The sequence below is a fragment of the Schistocerca serialis genome, chromosome 1 (genome assembly GCF_023864345.2).
Source record: "Schistocerca serialis cubense isolate TAMUIC-IGC-003099 chromosome 1, iqSchSeri2.2, whole genome shotgun sequence".
NCBI classification, from domain to species: Eukaryota; Metazoa; Arthropoda; class Insecta; order Orthoptera; family Acrididae; genus Schistocerca; species Schistocerca serialis.
In genome coordinates this window covers 592,243,219-592,259,612 of record NC_064638.1, presented here as the reverse complement: position 1 = coordinate 592,259,612, position 16,394 = coordinate 592,243,219, and positions in this window count along the sequence as shown.

Here is a 16,394-nt window from a genome sequence, read left to right as displayed (position 1 = left end):
GATTTAAGGCTCGTTCTACGCACCTGACGTCACGCATCCGCTGACAGCCAATGAGTGTTCAGTAGTTTTCTGAACGGTCTGCTGGGAATGTCTTGGCGAGTGCGAGTGTTAAATGTGATTGTAGTTATTCTTTGGTGAATTTTTATCGCATTTGTTGCAAGTTGTCATGGCTGATAATGGTGGTAAGCGACAAACTCTCCATAAACAGGCGAGGGACATAATTTACCGGATTCACGCTTTTTTCAAGCGCGAAGCAGAAAACGGTGGACCTATCACGGATGTCGCCAGATCTCAGGAACGCACTGCAGAAGCGACAGGCGTTAGCTTGAGAACCGTTCAGCGGATTGCCAATGAAGGAAAGTTATCTACGGAGACCTGTGGAAGCCCACTTTTCAGATCGCCACGGAAATATCGCACTCGTGAGAGGACTGTAACTAATTTAGATAATTTCGACAAAGATGTTCTAAGACGAGAAGTGCTCAACATGTACAACACAGGCGAATTTCCTACTTTAAAAAAAAAAATCACTCTGAAAATGCGTGAAACCATAAATTTTAAAGGTAGCATGACTTCAATGAATAGAATACTTAAAAACATTGGATTCAAATATGTATATACAAATGACGGAAGAAAGTTTTTAATGGAACGTAGTGCTATCGCTGCTTCAAGGCACAGTTTTTAAGATGTATTATTGAAGTAAGAAAATCCAGGAATAAGAACATTTTTTTCTTGGACGAAACATGGGTGAACCAAAATCACACAAGGAAAGCGTGTTGGAAAATGAGTGATGGTTCGAGTGGGTTTAAAGTACCAGTTGGTAAAGGTGGACGAATAATTGTGCTTCACGCTGGTTCTGCTTCTGGATTCATTCCAGAAAGCAAATTAATGTTCCGGGCAAAAAAGAGAAATTCAGGGGATTATCATTCCGAAATGAACTCTGAGACATTTAAATTGTGGTTTAGGAATCAGTTACTCCCTTACTTGCCTGCAAACTCGGTGATTGTAATGGACAATGCGAGTTATCACTCTGTTGTTGTTGACAAGACACCCACAACAAGTACAAAAAAGCCGATATCATGTTATGGCTTGCAAGTAAAAATATTCCACATACTGCCAATCAAACTCGTGCTGAAATGTTGAATCTTGTAGTGCTTCATAAGCCTCGCACAAAAGTTTATGAAATGGATTGTATTGCACAGGAACATGGACACACAGTTTTGCGTTTGCCACCGTACCATCGCCAATACAATCCGATAGAGTTAATTTGGGCACAAGTGAAAGGGTATGTCGCAGAACGAAACGTGACATTTAAAATTGCCGATACAGAAAGGCTTCTGCACGAAGCACTTGACAGAATTACTTCTTCAGCATGGGCTGAATGTGTTCGGCATGCACAAAGGCTACAGGAGGAGGACATGGACAGGGAAATTGTAATTGACAATCTGCTTGAACCCATCGTCATAACTCTAAGACCTGATGATTCGGACTGCGACACTGACTACAGCGATGCAGAAGACTATCGCAGCGATTGACAACAATGAAGGGTAAGGCACATACACAATAATACTCATGTTCTCTTTCTTGTTTTTGTTCCACAGTTGCAATTTTACCAATGGCATTGAAATATATTCCTCTTCTGCAACTGTAATAAGCGTCTTATTTAGACCAGACGCGTTTTTCTCTTTTGAAGCATCTTCAGTGGACAGCATTTTGTCTCCTCCATTGCCAAGTCACCTTTCGTAGTTTTGTGCTGAGGTAACACAATATTCAACGTTTGTGTCGGCCGATCAGTGTTTTAGCAAATAAATGCTTTTTGTGTGTGCCACACACAAAAATTATATTTGACATAGCTCAGAGCACTGATACACAGTATATTCAAGTCCTAATGTTTTTGTAAGTCCACAGTTTTGTTTAACGTATTTTGTGTACTTCCTTTTGATTGATTGAAGTGCTTTAAAATAAAGTCAAACGCGCCTGGTGTAAATAAAACTTTTATTACAGTCGCGAAAGATGGAATATTTCTCAATATTACATACGACACCAATCTGGTACTTAAATTAAATGAGATGTTGTTATACAGTAAATTTTATATGAAATTTAGGTATCTTGTCCACATTTCATTCTCAACATTGTGGTAACTACAATTGAACATACGGAAAGTATACGCTATGAACTTTACCTCTGCAAACTCTTCAAAATTTCGTGCAATGGTTTACTACATTTAATGCTGCAATATAACTGCGTTGAAAATCGAAACAAAATTAAGTCATTTATGGGGGGAAGGTATCAGTCAAGAAGATGTGTCAAAATCAAATTTTTGGGCCAAATAGTTTTTGTGAAATCGAATGATAAGTGTGTCAAAACAGTCGGAACACTATGTGTCTGCACAGGCGAGCAGTGCAGTGGTTACAAAATCGCGCACGGCGTGGAATGCGGGGAGCACGTCTCTGTAGCAGCGAAAGGTTTAATGCGGCCGTGGTGGCTTTACTTCAAATAACTGCGCGCTCCCCCCTAAACGTAAGTTTGAGAACTACACTGCTACGGCGCTGCTTCTCTTGGCGCGTACAACTGGCAACGCTGCAATCTCCCGCATCTGGGCGGGCATGCGCGAGCCGCCAAGATAAAAGAATTGAACTATAGTAACGTAAAGTGAAAAGTCTTATGGCAAAGACTAAGTTAAGAAGCAGATTATCTCTCAACAAATGGTTTTACATGTGCAATGTGGTTCAATGTTTTAGCCTATCTAGTACGCAGTGTTTCAACTTCAACGCAATTATCATGTAGTACACGTCAGTAAGGAATGCTAAAATTTTTCTCAAGGTTAGCGTCTATGTTATTTTTTCTCTGACCCAGTTGGCGCACATGGCTGCCTGCGGTGTGAGTCATTGTCTGTCTCTTTGTTGGCGTGCGTCGTTATTGTGATTTGGAGATCTAACTTCTACAAATTCACCTTGTCGAGAGGGCCTTGCCCTGTTTGAATCCCGCCAGTTCTGAGGAAATTCAGGTCTGTCGTCATGTCGGTACTTTCTGTAATTTTTTTCTTGTGGATCACATGGTGGAGAATTTCTCCCTGAATCGTAACTGCGCACTGAACTGTTGGGTCTGAAGTTATTCTGTCTCCCTTCATAATAATTATTTTCGTTCCCATATTCTCTGTTTCTATGGTTATCTCTGTCATATTCATTACTACGGAAATGCGATCTCTCTGCGTAACTATTATTACTCTGGCAGTGCTTGTGATATGGGTGGTGTCTGTTCTCATCACGATTTACGTTGTAAGAGTAGCCTTGTTGTGTCCAGTTATTATTTCATTCGTCGCGGAATTGTGACGGATGTAACCTGTAATTGTGTTCCTGTTTTCGCATCCCGCGATTGTCAGTGTTAATTTCCAATTCTTCTAACAGTCCCTGAAAAGCTACAATGTCGTCTTTGCAACGTCCTGCCAAAATAATATGTCGTAAATGTTCAGGCAATTTGATTAAGCAAATGCGGATGAGTTCTGAGGGGCTGTATGGGTTTGACAGGTACTGATTCTTGTGCAACATGTCTTCAAAATATTTCACAAGACTGGAAAATTCAGATTGTTCGAAATGTTTCATCATTATGATGCTATGTTTTACTCGGTCTTGTGTAGCTTGAGACCAATATGCTGAGAGGAAGGCATGATAAAATTCTCCTTCACTGTGACTATATTGAATGACCGATCACTTTCTTACAGCTTGTTCATTCTCTAAGTAAACACACATAAATTCTAATCAGTGCTCTAATGACCAGTTGGGAGGAAAACAATGAGAGAATTGATGAAGCCATGCTCGTGGATGAATGTCGTTGAAAGAATTCTTAAAGGTTTGAATTTACATGTAGTAATAAACAGCTTATAGTCAAAATCATCATGTCGGCGCGTCGCATGTCGATCATTGTTACGTCTTGTCGGCGGTTCCATCTCAAAATTCGGTGCACGTTGCCAATTCCTTTCATAATTTACGAAGTGCCCCGTGTTAGTATTTTGTGGCTGTTCCGTTTTCATATGTCCATCTTCCCGTATTGGAGCGTGAGTGTCCTCTGAAATACGTAATTCTTGCATTACTTGTGCCAACTGAACTTGTACTTCCCGGATTTCTCTTTTGTACTGGGTACTGATTTGATTTTTATTTTGGTTGAATTTTCTAATTTGTTCATACTCTTCTGTGTCAGTGAAGGTTACAGGTCTTGTGTCATTCAGATCATCACTTACCTTTTGTAGATAAGTTAGTGAACTGATCCGAAATTTAGGCTACATTCTCCGATAGTGAATTTATTTCCTCAGTTTATTTTTCTGAGCCAAGTTTCAGAGTGTCCATTTTTGTTGAAATCGTATCTACTGTGTCCTTTAAGTTTCCTTTAGTTTTTGCAAGTTGCGTAACCGAATTGGTAGATGCAACTGAGTCAATATTAGCTTGCAAGGTGTCGTGATTTCCATGAACAATAATTTGCAGTTCCTTTATGGTTACTATGTGACTACGTAATACGTTTTCATGAAGCGCAAAAATAGGTTGCAAATGCTCACAAAGTTGTGCTTTTATGTGATTACAGACTTTTTGACATTTCGATTCCATTTTAAGTAACTCAGCAGTTAAAACTTCACGTGTTTGTTCAAGTGTGGTGTCTAACTTTTGAAGCTGTTGCTGTGACTGTTTTCGATTTTGTTACATTGCATCTAACAGTTGCTGTGTTTGTCTCTGGTGTTGTTCCATTGTGTCTAACTTCTGAAGATTTAGTTCCATTGAGTCTAACTGTTGCTTTCTTGGTGTCTGATTTTGTTTCATTTGTGCATTAATTGCAATAATAATGTATTAGTGTCTGGAATCTGTTCCTCTATGCTTTTCGGCAGTGCATTTGCACTGGCAACCTTCACATTTTGAGAAGCAGAAAATGTGTGTTGACTTATTTTAGAAAATGTTGAGGACCCAAAATCTGAATCTACAGTATTCGCAAGATTGTGTCCTGTCACTTCAGATTCCTGAGGCGAACTGTTGCCGACCTATCGGTCAATAATGATTCCCTGTTCACTAATTGCTTCACTGTCTACCCCATTATTTGCAACCCACTCCATTTCCCTATGCACAATTACCAAATTACTACCTTGAATGTCTGTTAATTCATTACATGGTGGTGCTGATAAGCTACAATCGTCGTCACAATCATTTGTCAATTTACTTTGGAGCCTAGGGTTACATTTTTCACACGCCATAATTATAATGTATTTCACACAATAACAAGAAAAGCATAACTTTAGGAGCAAAAATGAGAAAACACATTAACATAGCACTGAAAATAATATCTAGTTAATCGCAAGTGCAGATGCGAAATACTTTTGGCAAAGCTACATGCATGCCACAATTGTTGTACTGTTCAACAATGAAAACCTACAACTACAAACGAAATTCTCTCTATATTTATCAGCTAGTAATAAACAATAGCTACACTAATTGCAGAAACTACAAGAAAAAATCAGAAAATTCCAGTGAGGTATCCTGGCAGGGTCGCCATTTGAAACGTCCCCTTCGAAAAATTATACATGACTGTGCTTAAACTGACACACAATACTTTTAGTGCAACGCAATCTGACTTTCAAAAATCCCTACAAAAAATGGTCCTGACTAACAATAATCTATACCTTTCATGAATCACTTACCTCACAAAAATCTTCGTTACGCGAACTACTGGAATACAGCAAGTGCCACTACTGCCAGCTAAATAAAAGATTGTAACTACTGAAGGCACTAACTACTGATAGGCATAGTTAGCAAATGAAAGATTTTGATAGGGACAAACAATGTATTTATGTTAATAGTGTTCAAAAGTCATAGTATGTATATCAGTTCATGGTATCCAGTATTACAAATTCACTCTTTCTGGCGGACACACGTCCAGATCATCAGCTCTCAAAACTCTGCCATCTCACTCCTCACATCCACCACTGCTGGCAGCTCACCTCCAACTGCACAACACTATGCGCTGTTCACTCCAAACTGCTCAACACTACAATACCCAATATTTCAACAATGCCAACCAACCACAGACTGCACACAGCACTGTCAGTGATTTTCATACAGAGTGCTTTGTGGTGTTACCAATACAAAAACCTAAACTGCCTACTTACAGCTGTAAGCAACAGTCACGTGAAAGTGATGGCTCGTGCCCAGCTTTCATGTCTCCAGATGTGGTTCACACCAAGCTAGCCTTGTAAAGTACATAAGCAGTGTCGGCAGCATTGACATGTGCACGCATAGGAGCATTTCACTTATACATCATGGTTGGCGATAGTTTAAAAGCAGTTTTTATGTGCAATGAGTGTTTGTGCACTGCATTATTTTCACTGTTTCAGCATTGCGAGCATGTTTGCAGAGCCTTTTACATGCATTATTTTGACAAATTACTAGTTGTTTGGGTGTCAGTTGCATTATTTTATGAACAGGTCTGTAGTCTTTGCTATGCATTATTTCCACAGTTTACAATCAGCAAGCGTTTTTGCAGAGCATTATACATGCATTATTTTGACAATTTAGGAGCTTTTTGAATGTCTGTACATCAGTGTACTGCATTATTTCTACAGTTTATAATCATTGAGATTATCTGCAGAGCGTTTACATACATTATTTTCACAATTTTTGAGTTGTTTGTATGTTAGCATATCAGTGTACTGCATTACATCTGTGACTTACGAATAGTTTGCTGGAGTGTAGGCTGTGTATTGTGACCACTAACATGTGCGAGCGAGAGTTTTTTATCAGAACAATGTGAAAGAACAATGTGAAATCTATCCCCAAATAAATTGTTCCAAAATAAATAATGTACACTACTTCCTATCCAGCAGTCGTGAACAGGCTGAGTCCTTTTCCTGCCATTTTTCGCCAGCTCTCCATGGGACGACAGCGCCCTCTCGTGTGAGTACTGCGAAGTAAGTCAGTTGGAATCCAGACCTCATGGTGGACACATTTGCTGTAGCTACTGCTTCAAATTGTTTAAATAATGACTGTCTGCAAAATAGAGACTTACGTCCTTCCTATGCAGCAGCCCAGCACACACTCTTTTCCCCACCAGTTCCAAGGTAGAGGTGGTGGTCAGACGAGTTATGTTAGTGGCGGTAGCTCAAGTGACCTTTTTCCCACCCTTTTCTGGGGTAGAGAAATGTGGGAGGTGAAGGGAGGAGATTATTTCAATGGAGGTGCCCAAATTAACCTATTTTCCTTTCAAAATTTGAACTTCCTGCTTTGACGTCATTGCGATGTTGCCATATCTATCACCACCATCATGTATCCTCCATCTTGAATAAATTTGGCAACAACGCCACCTGGCGTGATAACTATGATTCCCCACTACTCACTTCCTTGAGGAAGGTGATAGAAAACAGGGAGAGAAATGGATATGGTCTATATATTCAGAGTACACTGACTAGACTGTGTAAGTGATTTTAGGAGGCAATACTCAGTGGATTGTACTTGCAGAGGGACTCCTGGCCACAGGATTCTCCTCCCTTCACTTAGGGTTATACAGGAGTGAGCCAAGTCGCAAAATATTGTATTTGGGCCAGTCTGCAGTCCGTCACAGTGGTGGCCAGCTGGCTGAAAGTGGGTGGAGGAAGCTATTTCAGAGAGACTGTGGTAAAATGAGACTTTGTGCAAATTGTGGTAAGGTCATAATACTCCATGCATTCTCATGTTAGAAGCTGGGATGATACAGACTGGCTGATGAATGTGGTTAGTGGAGGCAAGACAGTAACTCCCTTGGCGCCAGGAATTTTCCAGGGTCTTTTATGGAATGGCAAAAACATATATTTCATGGGCACCACTCTCTGGGAAGCTAAACAACCTTCTTTCAGAAACTGGAGATGGTTAGCACAGAAAGGTTAGATCTCTATTTAAAGGGCTGCGGAACGCCCTATACTTGCAATGTTAAAATAACGCTTATAAATTACATCTTTCCTGACAAAGTATTTGAGGTAGGAAGTTGAACTTTTTACAGATTATTTATTGGAATATGGGCTACAACTTAACACAGGGATTTTACAAAATTTTAGTTCAGTTATTAAAGATGATGTTTTTTTCAATTGTAATGAAAATTCACAACATTTTTTTGCAATTTTTTATCTATATATTCAAAAATATACAGTTTTTTGGAAAAAGGCTGTGTTAAATTATGCAGAAGGTACTGTGTAACATTTACTGAAAGTTTGAAACAAATATGTTTGGAAGATCCTTAGAAAACATGTAATTAGTATGAGAAAATAAAAGTTTTGGGAATCGTGCGACAAAGATTGGATTAACTTTTTAGTGCATTCCAGGTCCATAGAATGGATTATCTTCATCCTCTGCAAACTCCTCCTCCAGCTTCCTCTTGTTCCTCCTCCTGTTTACTCTTGCTTGTATTTCTAGACTCTTTACAGCCCTGTCTGCAGCCCGAAGGCGTTCCTTGTCTAAAGCAAGCATCGCTCGTTGTTGTGTTCGTAGATTTTGCTACCATTTTCTTCAGTTGCAGTTACTGCAACACTGTTCCAAAAGGTGGTCATGTATGAACACTTATCACATTTCAGTTGTATTTCACTAGCAAGTCCTACGTGCTTTATTATGGAGAGTTCCAGACCAACTTCACTACAACGAATACATCTTACACAGTTTGAAAAAATTCCTTTGAGAACCGACATATCAAATATTTCATTCACATCCGATTCGCCCATAGAACATTCATAGTTTTCTCTCATTGAACCAAGCTTCTTCTGCGAAGTATTTTCTTTCCCACTTTGACTGCTATGGGCATGTGTACTTGAGAGGTTAGGTTCACTCACTTGTTTATTGTCTTTATTATTTACAGTAATAACACATACCTTTGGCTTTCCAACATTTCTCCTTTTCTTAAAAGCCTTCAGAGGATTTCTAATAACTTTACTTTTACTCATTATTATACTTCAACAAAACAGAGACTCAAGAAACAGAATTAATTACGAATATTTTCGAGATAATGACAGAGTAAATAAACATGAAACAATCGACAATCACACCAGCGATATATATTGAACCATCACAGGTTAGCCACAACACATACTTTATCTCACATCACTAAAATGTACCTGATGAACACGGACGTTAATAATAACACCATTTGACAGCAGTTTAACAGCGCCACATTGGGTCACGCCCATGTAGAACACATTTCAAAAAAAATTTAAAAATAGTTGTAGTCTTCGGAATTGAATAAATTATATATCTATTAAAAGGTATTAGTCTGCAGATTCAGAAAACGCAAAAAAGTAAAAATTTAACTTTTCATGATTTTGAGCCTTTCCAGAGCCCCTTAAATTAAGGACTATGGTCCGATCTCGGTAAATGTGTTTTGCCAAAAACATGGCCATGCCTACTGCGAGAACGACTCCTCCATAATTTAAGATCTCCTTTTTTTTAGACAATATAGATTTCGAGTCACTGATTTGCTCCTCTCAGGATATGCAGAGTGGTGGTTTGCTCCCCCCTTTTTGGAACACTGGGGCTGCGTCTAGAAACAGGCCCAAAGAGGGGAGAATTAATGACTGGAGAATACTTTCAGTGGTTTGTGTAATGTTGGGGCATTTTTTTTTTTTTTTTTTTTTTTGCTGATGCGGTGCCAATACTGACGCTGGGTGGAAAACAGTGACGATTCTATGCCTTCTTCGTCTTCTGGTCTTCCCCTGCTGATCAACGTCTTTTCCCAGTGAGTGAGACTTGTGCTCTGTATCTTGTGGTGGACTAAGAGCCAGTGACATTTCCAACAGTACAACTTTATATCATCTCGGATATATCATGTATCATGAGGTTCAAATTGATCAAATGGCTCTGAGCACTATGGGACTCAACATCTGAGGTCATCAGTCCCCTTCAACTTAGAACTACTTATACCTAACTAACCTAAGGACATCACACACATCCATGCCAGAAGCAGGATTCGAAGCTGCGACCGTAGCAGCAACGCGGTTCCGGACTGAAGTGCCTAGAACCGCACGGCCACCGTGGCCGGCGCATCATGAGGGTGAACTTATTAGTACTCAGTCTGCTGTCTGACGTTTGACCATTCTAGCATTCACCACCGTGCCTGTCAGTCAAACTGGTCTAGTTGGACGAGCAGACAGGTGCACTTGCCACTGAAATAGTCTGATAATTTTCGTGGGCGTTTCAGAACATTACAGCTGCTGCAGTGCGCCATTCTTCGCCCACAGCGCGCCGATTTCTGCTGCCACCTGTATCAAGTTGAAAAGGTGAAATACTGCTGCACTGCTGTACAGTTGTTAAATGATATTCACAGTTCCCTTTTCTCACATGAAGCATAGTTTTCTGTATATTTAGTCACAGTTGATTCCATTTGAATAGTTGGGCCTCACAGTAGATTCATGTAAACGAAGTGAGATTGTGTTGTAGAAGGAATTAATTAAGGATAGAATTTGTATATCTTGCCCCCCAATGTGTGATTTGCTAATCAAACACCATCCCTTATCTGATTTGTATTTGTCTTTTTTTTGTGTAAGATTTATCAGCTTGTTGTAGCTATAAAAGGATTAATAAAACTTGTCTTCATTGTATAAATTTAAATACCCCACTGTTCTCATTCATAGTCCCTCAAAAATTCACTGTTTTCATTTTATTGTTTTGATACATGGTTACACCAGCAATTTAAGGTTTAGTCTTACTATATAAATTAATTTGATTATGAATTTGGGTTCTGAAAGTGACCGCTGGGACAGGCAAAAAACGGTCCATAAGTAAGTTCACTAATCACATAAATACAAATCAAGGAAGTAGCTCATGATTTGAAAGTTGTTGAGAAGACATTACTTTTCTTTAAGCATAGATAATAACATTTAGTATCACTGACACATCTATTTATGATTAAAGCAATCGACAGCTTGCATACTAGCCCTCATGCTTAGTTCTATACATTGTTGTTTCCGTTATATATGTCACATAAAGTTTTTGGTTTTCGATTGGTCTTTGTTTCCCTCTTTCGACAATTGCCATGTCCCAACTATTTTGACACTTTAAACCACAAAAAAGTAAGATCTTACATACAATGTGTCAGTACTACTGGTATCTAACAGCAGGTGAGATGTATCTGCAATTTTATATGCCCTGTCAACATGATTTCTAACAATCTAGTGTCATCCGTTGTTCATGGTGTTAAATGAAACTGTGCTACTGTATATATTCCCCCCACGACAAAAGAAAAGCCCATCCGGATGTTATATTAAGACCACATCACATAGCCAGTATCATTATACAACTGTAATGAAATTACATATTCCCATTGTATTGCAAATCACATTAATAGTTTTTATTACAAATAAAGAAAATTGACAATACTTAACTTTGAGTTTGAAATGGTGTCGCAAACGACAGGCGACATGCTACCAGTCAGTGTCTTTCACTATATGTAGTGTCTATGTAAGCAATAAATATGGGTCACTAATAACTGCTCTCGTAGTGCTCTCTGTTAGGCCGGGTCTAGTACTATCCATATATAGTACTGTGCCATCTAGTAGTGTCAAGCCGAGGCTGGCAGGAGCGGCGCTTATATTCTCTTCTTGTAAAGGCCGCTTCTATAGTGGCGCGATCCTTATCAGCGGATATTGGCTGACGTCGTCTCACAGCCTTCTCTGCTCTTGCTTTCTTCGTCTTCGTGCCGTAGCTTGCGGCTACCCCGGAGCAAGACCAACACAATGAGAAATGTGGTCTCATCGCTTACAGATATACAACACTACCAAGGAATACAAGATAAGCGATGGATTAAATTTACAGAATAGGAAAACATTCTCAACAGGGCACGGGTTTATACTTTAGTGTTGCAGCCTTTTCTTAGAAACAAAGTACATCGATGCCAATTCTCATACTTATATGTACGTAAGAACAGTGGCAATCACAGACGCGACAGGTGGACGTGCGACGACATGGCTTGGAGCAAATGCTATGCGGTGTCGCTGAGAGCCCCAGAGTACACACGGACAATGCTGGGATCAACAGGAAACTGAGAATACTCGTAGGCCCAAAGATGGTCACCTGACTGCTCTAAATCAATGCTTAGCCTCACAGCAGCGCCATTCCCCTTGACGGCTGGATATCTTTTCTAAAATGTCGGGTTTCCAATGTTTAGCGCTTATATTATGATGACAATTATTTGATTATATGGTCTTATTAAGGTATACAACTATACTAAGGGTGAATGTAAGCATGGCAACCAAGATCGGCTGTTTTGATTTTAGGACTTTATCATGCTGCGGACTGCTTTAATCTTTGTTTTATTATATGATTCCGCAATTTCCACATGTTATGCTATTTTTATTCTTTTGATACCTTCTCTAGTGTTGCTCCTTTCAAAAGGGAAGAACAGGTAAACTCTGTACATAGGGGCAATCTTATCACTGTGGACCGGAATTTGCTTCTATTTAAAGCTGATCATCTACCTGCACTGTTTGTTTATGACACACGTACTTTAGAAGCGAATGAGACGACTGTGTGCCAGGGTTAAAGGACTACCTATATATTTTTGTGCTGCACTCTGTACTTTTTCTACCAATATATTTTATAATTAGCTTCTTACAATATTATTTTAACTATTAAATGCAATATTTTTGACCACAAAATGGCCTCAGGATGGTACTGTGTACCGAAACCAGTAGCCAGTAGCCAAAAAAAACTTGCGAATATAGAATAAAACAAATACATTCTATAATGATATGTTTGGTAGTGACATCTGTATCTCCGTTCCGTTGACCATGTATTTTGTAGCAAGTGAGGCTTCAGTTGGGCTTACATCCCGCTCGATACCAATTGCATATTTCGTATTGTTAAGTTCCTTTTTTTTAGTTGTACTTATGATCGAAACCATTACAACAGGCGATATATTTTTAGGTGCAGTCTATAGTAATCCATCACATTGTATTACGATGGAAGCTTACCGTTAGCTTTCACAAATAAATGTGTATGAATTTATGCCGAATAATTTGCTATGCATCTGTATATTCAACTTAGACTGTAAATACAATATTACAGAAAAAGTAAGAGTCGAAATGAAAGTATAGGAAGCCCATGGACAACAACATCTATCTTCAACCAGTCGAACTGACCATATATATGTGAAAAAATAACCTTAAAAAAGTATTTGCTTTTGAATAAGATGCCATTATCGAGGATTCGTGATGTTTTACAGAATCAAATGTGAAAGGAGGTGAAATGGTTTCTCAGTTGAAGGTGAGGGAACGTGTCGCAAAATTCATTTCTAATTAACGCTGCGTTTGTTTATACTGCTGCATAGGACGCAGTCGCATTGTAAATGTTATTTATGAGAATGACTCAATTTTTCCCATATTGACGCTCATGGGACGGTCGAGGTAAATAATTTGCATACAAACGGGAGCAGGTGACATGAACTGTGGCGTAAAATACTTACCACGTCACAATGACGTATTTGGAACGTTCATCCCCGACGCGCCGCGTGTTCGCAGAAATCGAGGCCGGTGCCGGAATTACGACGCGAATAATCCGTAAGCTGACATTTATCCGCTTGACATGTTAGGGGGAGCTCAACCAAAAAGCCATGCTGGTTACCAGGAGACCGGAATCCACCGCTAAGCGGACAGATAACGGCAAACTACGACGCATTTACGGAGTAGCATTAGCCCCATTGTGAAAGACGAGTTATTTAGAGAACTTTTTTTGTGCAGGCAAACTCAGGTAAAAATACACTAAACACTCTGTGTAGGAAACAAAACATAAATTCTTCGGGTCATTATAAAACAAAATAGTCGAACACAATATTTGAAACTTCCACAGAAACCGTATTTAAAGGAAGATCTGAGGGAGAGATTAATTACTCTTCGAAATAAAAGTTAATGATAAAGGAAGTATTCGATCGATATTACAGTTAAATTAGTAATGGTAGACAGTTTACAAGGTTAAAGAATCAGAAACCTGCGCTGTTGAATGATGATAAAAAAAATCTAAAGATTTATTTCCTTTAACTCTTCAAGATGACTTTGTCAGGTATTACACAGCTGTCTTTCGTAATTCTTTAGTCAGCTATTAGTAATGTTTAAATTAGGTTTCGTGCAAAATTCTAGCAGGTCGCTTCCTCTTCTACACCTTACCTCCTAACTGCTTTCTCCAGCTATATTTGCAGTTGATTTTTTTCCTGTTACTTTTCCTTTTTATTTCCTTCCAACTATCGAATTTCAATCCCTGATCACAATTAAATTTTCAACCACCTTAACTATATGAATACTTTCCCTTACCTCAGAATCAATTATTGTAATGTCTTCATCATTTATGGAGCTAGTCGATAAGTGAACATTCGATAACGTTGAGGGTATTGACTTTGCATCTGTCTTCGCTATGCTCAACAACATTTCAATTTTCTTATTCGTTATTAGTCCTGCCCTTTGTTATGGTAGAAATAACGTTAACAACTAACATGAGAGCTAGTAGTTACTATCCATGTTTGAACAATAGTTCTTTAAGATAGCGGTAAAAGCGTGTTAAACTGAGCTACGCAGCGCTGGTCCCTTTTCCATGTACCAGATCCACGTCCTAAATACCTCCTGAGGCAAGTGTTGTGCACGAGGACGGCCGCATCCTGCCTATCGTAACGCCATTGCGATTCTCCTCGCGTACTGTCTTAAGTGAAAGGTGGAAAGCCTGCTGTATGGAATATCAAGCAGCGGCAGCAGCAGTGTGCACGTTCGTTCACACACACACACACACACACACACACACACACACACACACACACACACACACACACAGACTGAGAGACAGAGAGAGAGAGAGTGAGTTAGAGAGAGAGAGAGAACTAGGGAGGGGAGGGGGTGGGAGGAGGGGGAGTGTATCAAGATCTTTGAAGATTGCTATGGGCAGACAAAAGATAATGCCTTTAATACTTTTTTTAAGCTGGAGTAGAATAGTGTCACTCATACGTTAGTTGCGCTAGCAATGCATCGTGAATGGGACCACAATGTCGCAATGGAGATCGATAGAATCAAGAGTCCCTCAGGGTTCTGGATGAGGTTCAATATCCTTCATATTAATTGTTAGTGACGTGTCATCAATTTTATCTGACTCGAGTTGTTTGTAGATGGAAACCCATAAACTTGAGAACAGCTATGGATAATGTCAGTACATTATAAAAACTGACACAAAATATTTGCTTAAAGCTCAGTGCATCTGAATTCGAAGTAGCACTGGTTGATCATTCTAAGCTCTCTAGCCCGACATTTCGGGAATATCCATCACCTTTAATCCTAAATGGGACCCATGCAACTTTCTCTTCCTCAGAAGAAAAGTATAGGAGTCAAAACCCCTACAAATACATAAAATTATGATATAACATATCGTCCCGAAAAAGAAACTTGTGTAAATGAGTTTACTTACAGCAGATGATCTTATCCTGCAAGGACTTTCTCAGCGAAGCACACAGCGCCTGAAGCGAGTGAAGACAACCAGCATAAGATATATATGTCTTCAGGCAGTGGGGATAGCAGTACATAACATTTTTCCAGTCGTATGCGTAACTATCTTCGGACGTGCCGGCAAGTACAGATATATCCCTACGCTTCGTTTGCTCTATAGTTTTATCAATGTATACAGCCCCCCACATTTCTCTTGGATTTTAAAGTTTTTGTCTGAACTGCAAAATAGAAGCACTCGTTCCTATCAGAGCAAAATCCCTCTTGTCCCACGCTACCACGTTGTTTGCAAGCGAGAACTAAATAAAGTCTCCAGCTTCAAAGCAAAGCTAATGACATACTGAATAACATAGCAATGTCTACCTTCGTTATTTATGTGTCCCTTACCCCATTAAATCTAGATGCTTTTCTTTCCCATCACATCTTCATCATTTCCCAGAACACCTAGCTTCAACAGTCTGTCACTTCCCTCCCTCAAAACTGACTATGTCATAAAATTTTTGTTGTGTACACCCATATTTAAATTTAGTTTATTCTACGTCACTACTGTTACCAATATTATCGGATGATATTACCGTAACAGGTAATTATTTTAAAATTTTGGCTTGTGTTTTCACCAATTTCAGCACCAGGCTGATACACGAAACAATATGAATAAGGTCTGTATACGTCCACGTAAATTACATAGGACCAAAAGTTCCTAAGACTTTATCGCAGAATTTTCGCTGTTACATCACTGAGAAAATTGATACAGTTTTCACTTATAGCCCTGGTGCAGCATGCACAAGTTATTATTAATCTTTATTTCTCAATCCCATTACACTTAACCTTCTTTGAAATTACGCAGCATCTCTGTTTTCACAGCGTCGTCCAAATCGTAACACAAGTCAAAGGCAAGGAACTGTCATGTTTCTGCCACGATTTGTGGTATGTATCT